Below are 13,461 nucleotides of genomic sequence, written 5' to 3' on the forward strand. Positions count from 1 at the left end.
CTGGAATTCCTGGAAATTAGTTAACATGCACTGGAGGGGAGTGTTGTGCCCAGCGGCTCAAGACCCCACAAAGACCACCAGAGACCACGATCAATGCAAGCAACAAAGAGTCATTTATTAGCAAGCTCGAGCCTGGTCCTCCGCACACTCGGTAACCAGTGACGCTAAGAGGCCCTGAGCCTTTGTTCAGCAGGCTTTTATAATGAAAGGCAAACAGTTTTACAGTGTTCTTTTTAATTGGTTAACATTTGAACAGCTAAACATTAGTCCTCCTCTGGTTGGGTCCTGCCAATCTATTTGATTCTCATTGGGTCCCACCAGAACTGAACGGTCCTAGAGGAAGAAGGGAGGAGGGAAGGGGTGAACTGTGCAGGAGATGAGTTGCAGTTAGGCCCCCCTGTCCTTGATAGGTAAGGTTTCTAGGCAGCTGCACATTTCTCAGGCAAATATTTCTTAACAACCTCGATAAGCATGGGGGCCCAGCAGTCCTGTTTGCGCTGTATTGGCTTTTGAGGGAGCAGTCGCAACTGCCTGTATCCTGGTGATTAAGACAGGTAGCTGCACAGATATCACCCTGTTCTCAACAGGAGCACATGACTGACGTGAGGGAGTCTGACCCATGCTTACTCTTAAGGGCAACAAAAAACAGAAAAAGGCGAACAAACACAGAACAGGTGGATTCCTGACCTGAGGGCCTGGGCAACATCTTGCCACAGTCCCAGACTTGGGAAGTAATGCTGCGTCCAGCCTTCCTCAGAGTCCCCAGATGCGGATCCACCAGAAACAGACTTACCGGTCCCCCAGGGGTGTAGAAACAGGTGACCCTCGGAGAATTTAGTTCAGTCCTGGGGTGGGGCTCCACAGACCGTGCAGCCTGGGGATGAGGAACGTCTCTCAGAGGCCGTCCCCTAGGAGCAAAGTTGTGGCCTCTCCCCTCCATAAGAGTTCCCAGGTCAGTGGTGAGCGGTACTTACCCACCAGGCAGCGAGGATCTCGCTGGGGCCTCCAAATGTTATGGGGCACAATTTAAGAACAGACCAATCACCACTGAGAAGCCCAAATTTGAGAGTCTTCATTAAGCCAGCCAGCTGACTGTCTCACACAAGGCCCCCCAAAAAATGGCTATTGGGAGAACAGCCCCCACCACAGGGTTGTAGGAGTTTCTGTACCAAAAATCACATCAATCATAAGTGTCTGTTCCTATGATTCAAAATTACAAACTAACATCATGAGATCATCGACAGAGGGGGAAGTGGGTCACCTAGGTACAAACTAAAGAATGGTTACTAACAACCACATCGGTTAGGAGCAATAGGGATCAAAAGAGAGCATTTTTTCATTACATAAGAATTATCATTCTGCACTGTTAAACAAGTCACACTAAGTAACTGAGGATGGGTACAGAGGTGGGGTGTTCCCATGGGAGAAGCTTATTTCCTACATAACCCGGAGTTTCAGAGCAAAATGAAGTCTGTTTAGTCATTTCCCTTAGAGTCTGGCCTATAACAGCCTCATAGAGCCAGATCTGTCAGCCCATCACACAATCTGATATAAACTTCCATTTATTTAAATTTTCTCGGCCGCTCCGCGCCGAGCCCAGCCTAGCGGGCGCTGCCCGCGCTCCCGCAGCAGCCGCGCTTCTCCGCGCCCGGCCAGCGTGCGAGGCAGCGCGGCCCGGCCGGCTTCCTTCTCTCCCCCCGTGTCGTCCCCGGGCGGGCGGGCGCAGGCCGCCATGGCAGCGGCCGAGCGGGGCTGAGCCCGCAGCCGCCCGCAGCCCCTGGCCCCTCGGGCCCCAGCCATGGCGAAGCAGTACGACGTGCTATTCCGGCTGCTGCTGATAGGGACTCCGGGGTGGGCAAGACCTGCTTGCTGTGCCGCTTCACCGACAACGAGTTCCACTCCTCGTACATCTCCACCATCGGTGTTGACTTTAAGATGAAGACCATAGAGGTAGATGGCATCAAAGTGCGGATACAGATTTGGGACACAGCGGGGCAGGAGAGCTACCAGACCATCACAAAGCAGTACTATCGACGGGCCCAGGGAATATTTTTAGTCTACGACATTAGCAGTGAGCGCTCTTACAGCACATCATGAAGTGGGTCAGTGATGTGGATGAGTATGCAGCAGAAGGTGTCCAGAAGATCCTTATAGGGAATAAGGCTGATGAAGAGCAGAAACGGCAGGTGGGGAGAGAGCAAGGGCAGCAGCTGGCTAAGGAGTACGGAATGGACTTCTACGAAACAAGTGCCTGCACCAACCTCAATATTAAAGAGTCTTTCACGCGTCTGACGGAGCTGGTGCTGCAGGCCCACAGGAAGGAGCTGGATGGTCTCCGGATATGTGCCAGCAATGAGTTGGCCTTGGCAGAGCTGGAGGAGGAGGAGCCCAAACCCGAGGGCCCAGCGAACTCTTCAAAAACCTGCTGGTGCTGAGGGTCCTATGTGGGGCACCCCACACAAACCCCTTTCCCTCAGGAGGCCTGTGGGCAAACAGGGGAGCTTGGGCGTTGCCTACAGCTGTCCTCTCATTTGACGACCCCGTCAAAAATCAGTAGCTGCTACTCCTTCCCCTGCCTGGCCCTGAGAGCAGCTCTGCTGGCATCTCTGAGCAGCCTCTGCCCCTGGCCCCTCTACCCTGGAGTGGTATTCTTCAGCCTGTTTCCCCAGCCGGGGGCCTGCTGTGAGCCACCGAGCACTGTGAGCACTGACCCACCACCAGAGCTCCCTGGACAATGGCCGAAGCTGGAGTCAAGGCTGCTTAAAGGCTCCTTCTTTCTGAGTGCATCTTGGTCCTGCTTTTTCTCTTTCCTTCCCGCCCTTTCTTCACCTGCTTCCTCCAGTGTGTTTCCTCTCAAAGCCCTGCCTACCCTTTGCCCATGTGTCCTACTATGTGGCTGCCGGAGCAGCTCTTTCCTTCCCGCCCTGCCTGAGGGAGTGGACCCAGGCTCATAGGGATGTTCCATCCTCTACTCTGTGGGTGGACCAAAGGCCAAGGGTGCTGCTTCCTCCTCTCCTTGTCCCTGCCCCTTCTTGTACCACGGGCCTGGGAACCTGGGAAAGTGGAACATCAAGGTAGGAAGGAAACACCACCTGGTGGTCCTCAAGCCTGGGGCTGGCCTACCTCTCTCTGCTCCCCCTGCCTGAGCTCTGGCCTTGTTTAGCTGCCCACCTGCCTCTGTGGGAACTGAGTTCAGAGGCAGGTGCTTCAGAGAAGACAAAGTGATGAGGGGTGGCAGGGATGAAAGCTCACCTCGAGTCTCTACCTCCCATGCAGGGTGTACTCAACTGCTCTTCACATGGGCCCCTGATGGAAAGCCGTGGACCAAGGCCTGAGGGTACCACAGGGGCAAGGAGATCCTGGGGCCAGAGCACTGCAAGCTAACTGTGCAGTACAGAAAGAGGAGCACTCGCAAGTGAAGGACTAGCTCCTAGCTGTCAGGGCCAGAGCAAGGGCAGGCAGGCCAGGGTCGGCATTTTGTGAAGCAGAGGGGACGTGCTGGCAGCAGGGCCTCACACGTGCTAGGCCAGCACTCTTCCTCTGAGCATGTCCCCAACCCTACCTTCCCCTCTTGTGGTAGAAGAGAACTTCCCCATACTTCCCGGCAGAGGTGAGAGATGAACCCAGTCTTCAGCAGTCAGGGTTTTCCTGGGTCCCAGAAAACCCTGGGAGAAGGCAAAGGTTTCATGGGAAGAGGAAGAAGGCCCTGGGTAGGAATGCTTGGGACTGTTCAGCCTTCGAGTCAAAGAGTTCATCTTGGCCCCTTGCTCCTGTGTAGGCTTGAGGGTGTGCCAATTGCACTGTGGGGAGGGAAAAGGACTTCCATCTCCAGAGTTCTGTGTTCAGGAATTTTCTTTAACCCCAATAGCCCAAGAGTAGCTTGTTCCCTTTCAAGAGGGAACAAGTCAATTGCCAGCCCTACTTGGGTTCCTCCTCACCTTTCTGGGGCAAGAGAAGCCCAGGTGAGAGGATCATTCCTAAGCTGTACTACAGCTGGGACTGGAGCCAAAGCAAAGAAAAGGGCACCAAGCCCCAAGAACCCAAAAGCAGGGCAGGTACCTGTGAAGGAGAAGAGCCCTATTTCTCACTCCACAAAGGAGGTGGGGATAAAATCACTGGGCATTTTCTCTTGACTTACCAAACCAGGAAATGGCCAGCAGGAAAGGGTGGCTCAGGATTTAGGAATGGGGGACAGGTAGAGTAAATCACTGGCTAATCAATTTGGAGAGCTGGTTCTTTAGGATGAAGCCATGACTGACTGGGCAGCTTCCTTGAGGACTGACCTATGCAGCAGGACACTGGGCATGCGCAGGTTGGTAGTGCCAACCCTGCCTGTCCTTGGGAAGGATGAGAGAAAGGAGAAGTTGTGTTGGCACTGGCTGCAACCTGTGGGCCAGTGTTGTCGCTTCCCCTGCAGATGAGGCAGAGTACCAGCGTCTTTCTCTCCTACCCCCCTCAGGAAAGAGGGATTCTATTTTCACTGTACCTTAAGGGTTCTGGAAGGGAGATCGTGGGGCCAGGAGTCTATGGACTGATGAGCCCTCTCCACAGGGTCTACAGCTGGGAGCAGGAGGAGTGCTGGGATTTTAAGATGCAGCTATGCTCAACAGGTATCAGAGACGGCCTCTCGCCCCTAAACTTCAGTCCAGGAGGTGGTCGGGGCTGCCATTGGGCCAGGAGTGTTGAGCAGGCTTTCCTAGCCTGTCTTTTGGTCAGTACCTCTGCCACTTTGTCCTGAGACTCAGCCCAGCCCCTGGCACCACCTGCTCTTGAGCCCCACCATCTCCCTGTGATGGGTGAACTTTGTGTACTGTGTCTAGGGTCCATTATATGAATTGTGAGCAGGGTTCATCTATTTTAAACACAGATGTTTACAAAATAAAGAATATTTCAAACCACAAAAAAAAAAAATTTTCTCACTATTTACAATATTTGACGGTTTCTAAACAGAGATCTTAACCACTAATTGGGTGTATTCCCAGGCATTTGGCATATCACAAATGATATTTATCTTGTTTTGTACTTGCCTACTGCTGATACTTACCCATGTAAATCAGTTTTGTATGTAAAAGACATGTACAAAAAACTTTGCTGTTAGGGTTTAGACATTTGCTGACCCTCTAAAACTCATGTGTAAGACAATGTAAGAAAAAGAGCATTAATCCACTTGAAGGGATTAAGTGGGTGGTGACTGTAGGCAGGTAGGGTGGGGCTGGAGAAGGTGGGTCACTGGGGGTGTGACACTGGGGTTTATATTTTGTCCCTAGTAAATGGAGCTCTGTGCTTCTTTGTTACCATGTCTTTCCACCCTGATGTTCTGTCTCAGCTTGGGAACAGAGCAGAGCAGTTAGCCAAAATAAACTTTCTTCCTCTACATTGTTCCCGTCAGATCTTTTGGTGGCAGCAGCTAAAGCTGAATACCGTGAAAGCAGCGCTTTAGAGGGAAGTCTATAGCATTTAAATGTATGCATTAGAAATAGCATAAAAAAGAATAAAATGCCTAGGAACCAATTTAACAAACGAGGTGAAAGACTCAAACACTAAATACTGCAGACACTGCTTAAAGAAATTAAAGAAGTCCTAAGTGAATGGAAAGTGGTGCGTTTATGGGATTAAAATACTACTCTCATATGCTGGGCATGATGGCGCACGCCTGGAATCCTAGCAGCCTCCAAGTCTGACACAGGAGGATCAAGTTCACAGCCAGTGTCAGCAACTTAGTAGGCGATCCTAAACAACTCAGTGAGACCCTGTCTCTAATAAAATATTAAAGATGGGCTGGTGATGTGGCTCAGTAGTTAAGTACCCCTGGTTAAACTCCCAGTAAAAGCTATTCCTCTTAAGATGATAGTATCACTCAGTGATATAATTAATGCATTCTGCATCAAAACTCCAACAGTTATGCACAATTTTATGTTTCAATATGCATATATATGATTCAATGAAGTAGAGCCAATTTTAAAAGAAAATAAATCAAATCCTCCATAATGGAAAGAAAGAAGTGAACCTGTCTTTGTTGATGGCATGATCTTAAAGCAAAGCCCCTCCTAAAAATTCATATGGCAAACCAATGGTGCAAGTCAATGACTAAAACAATCTTGAGAAAGAAGAATTTGAAACATTTGTACTTCACAATTCAAAAATCTAGTACAAACCTAAGGTAACCTCAGGAGTGCGGCACTGGAACCAGGGCAGACACGTGTACCATTGAGCAGAAGAGGCAGAAGCGAATGGCTTACCTAGACAGGACTGCCGCACTGTGCAGAGCGGCGCGCATCAGGTGTTCCTGCAGCAGTGCACCACCCCTGCTCCGCACACCCTAGGGGCCAAGGACGGCTCGGACCCCCGCGCACCCACGGGCACAGGTCGTCTCCCGGCCACCCCTCTGCCCACACATCACATGGACCCAGGGCAGATGGAGGGGCCGCGCACCCACGTGGACCCAGGAGATTGCGGGGGTCCACCACATCACTTGGACCCGCAGGAGGGCTTCGACACCCCCCCCCTCCCGCACACCACATGGGCCCAGGACGGCTGGGGGCTCCCCCCACACCACGTGGGCCCAGTGAAGCCAGAATTAAGGACAGGGAGTTAGTGTAGGAATAGGGGATCCGGTCAAATGGAGGAAATGAAGCCATGAAGCCATCTGCCTCTGGAAGTTGGATATTGTTCCTGGAAGAATGGAACATCAAGGATCTCCAGAGCCCATTGATTTGCAAATTTACCTGCTTTTATCAAGGACTGCAAGCAAGGAGCTGCTAATTAATGCCCCCTGGGCCCTTATCTGCCTGAATCACCTTGGCCCTCCCCCTGCCCATGGTTTCTCACTTAATGCAAAACCAGGCCTAGTCACATACGCAAGAAGGAGAGATAAGGGGGGAGCACTGGAGAACAAAAGAGACTTTAACCTATAAAAGATGTAGGGTGCGCTCACTTCTTGGAACTTTAGAACATCAGCCATGGCCCCCTACTTCCTGCCGGGAGAAGACTGTATTATTATTACCTTTAAATAAAACCTGCTTAATATGGTTGCTTTGGCGAGCTTCTCTAGTGCTCAGTCTTCAACATTAGAAAGAGCAGAACTCGTCCAGTAACCGGCGGTATCACTAGGACGGCTGGGGGCTCCGGGCACGCCACGTGCGCCCAGGACCTCTGAGGGTTCTCTGCCCCGTCCCAGGGCGAGGGCCCAGCGCTGTGGCCGCGGAGTCTGGCGCAGGAGCAAACGCGTTGGCCGCTGTTCCGCCGGCGGAAGGCCGCAGGCGGGCTGGAGCGCTCCGCGCCGCAACTCCAGGCGCAGTCCACGGCGTGGCCGCGCGTGTCCCCGCGTCCCTTACAGCCTCCAAGTGTCCGGTGCTTCGGCGCCGCGGCAGGCGCGGTCCCGGCGGCGAGCGGCGTGGGGCGGAGACCCGGGCTGAGGGTCGCGGGCAGTCGGCGTCCGCGCACCTCCGCCCTTCCAGGGTCCACGCCGGGGCCCTCGCCTCCTGCCGGCTCCTTTGCTCGCCGCGGAGGGCGCTGGAGAAGCGCGATCCGTGCGGGGCCCCTAAGCTGGCCGCCGTGGAATCGGCCCATCCAGGCGGAGAGGGAAGCGGCTCCGAGGCAGGTGTGGGAGCCGCGCCGGCGTCGGTCGCCGCGACTGTGCCGGGGTGGCGCCCCCGACCTCCGCTCGAGAGGATCTGCTGTGCGAGGTGACATCCGCGGGCAGCAAGGCGACCCCGTAATCAGGCACGAGGAAGAAGGCGGAGGAGGAGAGAGAGACTGCATGCGGTTTAGAGGGAACCAGGACAAGGGGCGGGCCCTGAGCCTGGACGGTGGTCACGGGGACCTCCTGGCTGCTCTGAAATGTGGTTTGGGGGCTCTCCCTGAAATCCGGTCCCATCTCCAGCCCTCCCCACTTCACGTGCGTGCGCCACCGGAGAAGGAAGGCCTGTGTGCACGCTGTGCCTCGCGACTGTGGAAGAGGCTCAGGAATACCGAGGGCATCTCTCCGAACGCACAGCATGGCAGTCTTCACCTTAGTTGCGAGAGGAGCTCCCCAAACCTAAACGCTCCCTTGTGTTGGGTATGAGATTTTTAATTGTAAATGGTTTGCCATATTTTAACTTGTAGCAGTCACAAAAGCTTTGTAAGAAGAGAAGCAAGTGTATGCAATGACATTTTACAGTGTGGGGCCAGAGTTTTCAGAAAATTGGGTGGCTTGCCCAGGGAAGCACAGCCCGGAGCAGGGTCCACTGACTTCGGTTTTGACCCTTGGGAAGAAGAAGGGGTTTATCACCATACCATACTTTTTTGAACGCACATCCCATGTGAGGAAGTTGACAAAGAGGCTGGATCGTCTAGAATTTCAAGAAAATTTAGGTTTGGTCTAGATCTGTTCCTTTTATCATCAAAAATGGCCTTTAAATCTAGACACAAGTGTCTGTCATCACTTTGGTTTTGGGAAATGCTGGGGTTACTTCTGAGCATTCATTTTACCTCTTCATCTTTAGGGTTGCATTCAGCTGGCCAGATGTGGACATTACTAGACCATGATTCTGGATGTCTTAGGGTAAGACCTGTTGATCACAAACAAAGCCAAGAAGATGCCCCGGGGAAAACCAACTGTTTACTTCTCCATGTCTGTATCCCACATCAGGTGTTCTTCTGTTTTCTAAAAGTTTGCATCATCTTGTGTAGCAGATATTCTTTCACAGAACTTCTCTTTTTAGAGGCATCTGTTGGATTTTTCCCAGGGTGGAACTACTGCTCACTTGCCTGCTGACTGCCCTTGATGTCCTCCTCTGGGGCTCTCACTATTCTGACTCATCATTAGGTCATTCAAGAACACAGCCTTGGGACCTGTCCCCTGAATGGTTCTGTCTGAAAGGTGGTCATGTTCCTAGGGATTTGAAAAAGTGGTTTCATTCTAGTCTTGGCCCATAGGTGTCTCTGAGGTTGGAGTCTAAAACTAAACTACTGGAAATCAACTTTAGACCAAGAAATCAAGTCTGACATCTTTGCTTTACAGATGAGGAAACAAAACCAGACTTTTTCCCCCTAGTTTCTATATAGCTGCCAACAAAGCTCTGACTAAAATCCAGATTACCTGGTCAAAGCTGTACCAGGGAACATCTGTCTAACATTCCTCTGAACTGTGCTGAGGCGGCCGCTTACATATCAGTGAGAGCTGGAGGTTTTAATACCAGGTTTCACAGATAGGCATTTAGTCTGATTGGAATTTACTGCATCTTCCCAGGGAGTACCCCCCAGGAGCTGGACACTCCCTAACCCCAGGGCACTCTGAAGTCAAGGTCATCCTAGTATCCTGGGGTCAGGAGTTGAGTTTGCTGGCCACTGAAAGGCCAAAAGACTGGCAAGTGTGACTCAGGTGTTCTTTTCCTGTTTTGAGAAGCAGCAAGAAGTCCAGCATCTGTCGCTTGACTCCTCTGTGCCTCCAGTTCATTGTTTATACTGTGGGACTAACAGTACCACTCTCACAGTTACGGTGAGGAGTAGACAAGTCAGCATTCAGAGCAGGCCAATAGGCAGAGCCAAAGAAGGGCCATTTCCGCAGACAGTGTCTCCAAGTCAGGCTCCTTTCTCGGCAACTTGGTTTTTCTTTCTTTCTTTTTTTTTTTGTTTGTTTGTTTTAAAGGTGAACAATAGTTTTTGTGTTCATCGTGTGTCACATACATAAACATACTTAATTCATACTGTGGTTAAATATATAATGAACTTACCTGAAATGCAAAAACTACATTGTGAGGCTCTTGTAGGTCACAATGTATACACATTCGTTGGATTAAATTGCTTATCAAACTGGTAGTTTAATAATCATGATGATATTAATCAGCATAAGCATGCATCCTGAACTTGAAATTGGCCGTATCCTTTGAAACTTGTCCTACTTTAGGATTTCTGTCGATTTTAGGTGTCCTGTATTTGAATAGTTTTAGTGAGACAATTTATGAAGACCTTCAAATTTCGGATGGTCCTGGTTTCTCCTTGTCTCCCCAAACCTGAACACTCCCTAGCGGGACCTCGCCTCCAGGGGGCGGACAATATGTAATAAAGCCACTGTGTTCCTCATTCCTCTCAGTCCTCACCTCACCTGGCAGCAGAGGTGTTCCCAGGTCCTCAAGGACGTCTGCGGGGGACAAGGACTTTGGCTCTAGTGGCTTCGTGATGTCCCACTAATGGTACACTGTTCATCTAGTTTTAGTTCCACTGCACTAGAGAAGTATGTCTCCACCCTCACCCAGCACGCCCTTTATGTTATCCTGAAATAAGATTTGTAGATATTCACTACCTACAGACGTAATTTCCAAAATGTCAACATATTACCTCAACTTGTGTAATACCAGGACAAAGAAAAAGGCAAGTGTTGTGTACTAGAGTATTACTTCCACACGTAAATGACTGGAAGAAATAGAAGGTTGCACCTGTTAGAATCATTTGAGTGCAACTGCAAATGCAGACTGACTTGTGAATGTCATATTTGTGAATCTGATACCATGAGTAGTTTCATTTTCCTGAAATGGTGAATGATTCCTAATAATGTTCAACATTTCCTTGATTTTCCAGAATCCACTGCCGCAGAGAACACACGTGTACACACGCTTGAACTGACTAACTTCAAGCTTTCCTCCACCCCTTTCTCTTCTTCCATCTCCATGTGCTCAAGTGACTGGTCAGTAAAACAAAGGGATGGCCTTAGGGATGCTCAGTCTTACACCCTGAAAGGCTCCAACCTTAGCACACACAGCTACCAGCACCTTGCAGTTTCTCACCTTGATTTTCCATGGGGCTCGAATCATGTTTCCCAACCACATCAGCACTGCACATAGGAGAACTGTGTGTGTGTGTGTGTGTGTTCACACTTGCTGACTGCAGTAGAGAAAGAAGGAACTGGTTTCACAGCAGGACCAAACCTTCCCACCAGCTTGGGGGTGGTATTGAGGCAGATTCAGTCTCCTGACTTGGAAAACACATTTTTCTTGTCTCCCTCCCTTGCCTTTGAACCATAGCATTTTCTCTGAAACATTGGATCCATAGTTTTACTAATGTGTCTGACTCATCCCGATTCCCTTTGAGTAAATACTTACCAAGAACATCCAAAAAATCTTGGAGACATTTAGTTCCTCCACTGTCTTGGGGGGAAAAGGCTTTCAGTTTCTGCCCCAGTTTTAAGACCTTTTCTTTTGTTTCCAGACTTCATGAAACATGAAACATGGCTCTGACTTTTCCAGTCTTGTAAAGCTGATCCCTCACGGTTAACCCAGGACCTACTTCTCAGTTCTCCTCCTATTTGACATTTGCAAAACTGGCACTTTGGGCCACTTTTCTGCCTTAAAACTTGGGCATATTTTAAGATCCAATATTCTGTGCTGACCCACACCCTGCCTACCTCAGGGTATTTCTCTGAGCAGCAATGATCATCTCTATGATTTGGGGCAAGGATGAGGCCAGAATAACTCATTTTATTGGGTTACATACTTGAAGTAATTGAACACAATAAGCTTCTTAAAGACAGAAAACTTGTTTTCAATTCATATAAAACATCAAGTGCCGGGGACCAGCCCAAGCAGCAGAGTCCAGGGGTCCTTGATGGCCTGAAATGTAAAAGCCCCGAGTGATTAGGCGGCGCAGCGTCGGCGATGGACAGCAACCACACAGACTCAGGTCAGTGTTAGGTTGCGGACAAGTTTATTGAATTCACCAGCAATTTTTATACCCTTTACAAACTTACTAAGAATAAAGTAGGGAGTTTCAAGGGCATAGATAACAGAAGAAGAATTTGGGCATTTAGCCGACAGGCGCCATCTGGTAATATCTTATCTTACTTGACACTTCCCCACAATGAAGTATCCTTGACTCGAAACTTACAAAGGCAAGTTGTTGTATACCACCTGTTTTTCCTTGAAGTTTAACTTCTATTTGATTTCTTACTGCTAAGATTAATTATAACTTCTAGTAATTTGTTATTAATTTTTCATGACTATAATTACATGTCTATGCTATGTTAAATCATATTATACTATTAAGAACCAAGTTATTGTCTTCAGAGTAAAAATCTTTATCTAAAAGAACTAAAACTTTTCTTTTGAACTAAATATAATGTATTTCTGTGGGAGGCTCATTACTTTGCAGAAGAAACCAGATGTAATAAATATGTTGATCACTGAAGCTAAGAGAATCACTTATATGCAACTAGATGTCTGGGAGTCTTGTAAAAGTTAGCAAAAACATCACAAGACATATTGCTTCAGAATGTCCACCATTCCCTATAGGAATATTAGTGCTTTGTGTAAACAAATGAACTTTATTTTACTGGAATTGAGTTGACTCATATGAACTGTTTGTGTTCCCATCATCCTTCAACCGAAGAACTTTATTAAACATGATTAATCCGCGTAATATTGTGAGTTCTGGTGAAAAACAAAAAAGGAAGAGAGATTAACACTCTGAGGAAGGGGCTCCAGCTTTACTCAACTTACGACGAGTCCTTGCTATCGTCTTCCAGGGAAGGCCTTGGCAGCACCCAACTTATGACGAGTCCTTGCTATCATCCTCCAGAGGAAGATTACCAACCTCTGGCATGGGTCTTTATGCGCCAGGCACACTTCCCTGGCATGAGTTTTATGTGCTAGGCGCCCCCGCAGTTCCCCCTTTTTTGTTTTGAAGATCAAAAAGACCTTTTTGAATTTGAAGGCCCTTAAAAACCTTTGTTAAGAGTCAAAGGATAACTGGAAGACAAAAAATCAGTATCCCATGGAACTTCTGTTTCTATATACTTTTCTCCCAAGTTATTTTCTTGGCGGAGGGACTGATATTGTTGCCTGAGCATTAATACCTGTACAGCACTTACTCTTTCCCTGATAAAGGTAACTAGGAGATTTTATGGCCTTCATTTCCTCGATTTGACCCGATTCCCTATTTCTACACTAACTACCTGTTCTTAATTCTGGCTTTATTCCCCCCTCTAATCTTAGGAACTCCATGCTGCTGGGGAAGAAGGTCGATGACCGTTCTGACTTCTTCAAGCTGGAAGTGGGTGGCGTGGGGCAAGTAGCTTGGATTGGAGTTCCTTTTTTTAAAAATCGGGTCAATCAAGGGGTCCAAGGTAGAAGTCTGGTTGGGGAAGAGCATGTTGTAAGGTCATCTGGGGGTGGGTGCTTCTATGAGAGAAGAACAAAAAGACATGAGTACTGAAAGGAGATTAGTACAAAGTAAATGTTGCAGCATCTGAAACATGCCACTGAGTATCATGAAAATGACAGAAGTTAATCTTTCACCAGGAGGTGGAAGAACTGAGAAATTGTTCCCATAACTAGGCCTAACAAAGGCTGGAGAGGACAAGGCCTTCATTTGGGGACTTTAACATTGTCCAGGTTACCAGGAATCTAAACACAACATTTAACTCTTAATGTCATAGATGTTCCCAGAAAATATAGTTAAGCTACTTAATGTCATCTGATTTTTGTA

The 13,461-nt window shown here is 48.8% G+C and overlaps 1 pseudogene across 1 annotated transcript; it reads left to right on the top strand.

The window, feature by feature from the left end:
• Nucleotides 1-1,643: 1,643 nt before the first annotated feature.
• Nucleotides 1,644-4,911, top strand: LOC306666811 (ras-related protein Rab-15-like; annotated as a pseudogene). The gene has a single exon. The product of its transcript is annotated as a ras-related protein Rab-15-like (transcript).
• Nucleotides 4,912-13,461: the final 8,550 nt, after the last annotated feature.

This window comes from Sciurus vulgaris (genome assembly GCF_902686455.1).
Source record: "Sciurus vulgaris genome assembly, chromosome: 7".
Lineage (NCBI taxonomy): Eukaryota > Metazoa > Chordata > Mammalia > Rodentia > Sciuridae > Sciurus > Sciurus vulgaris.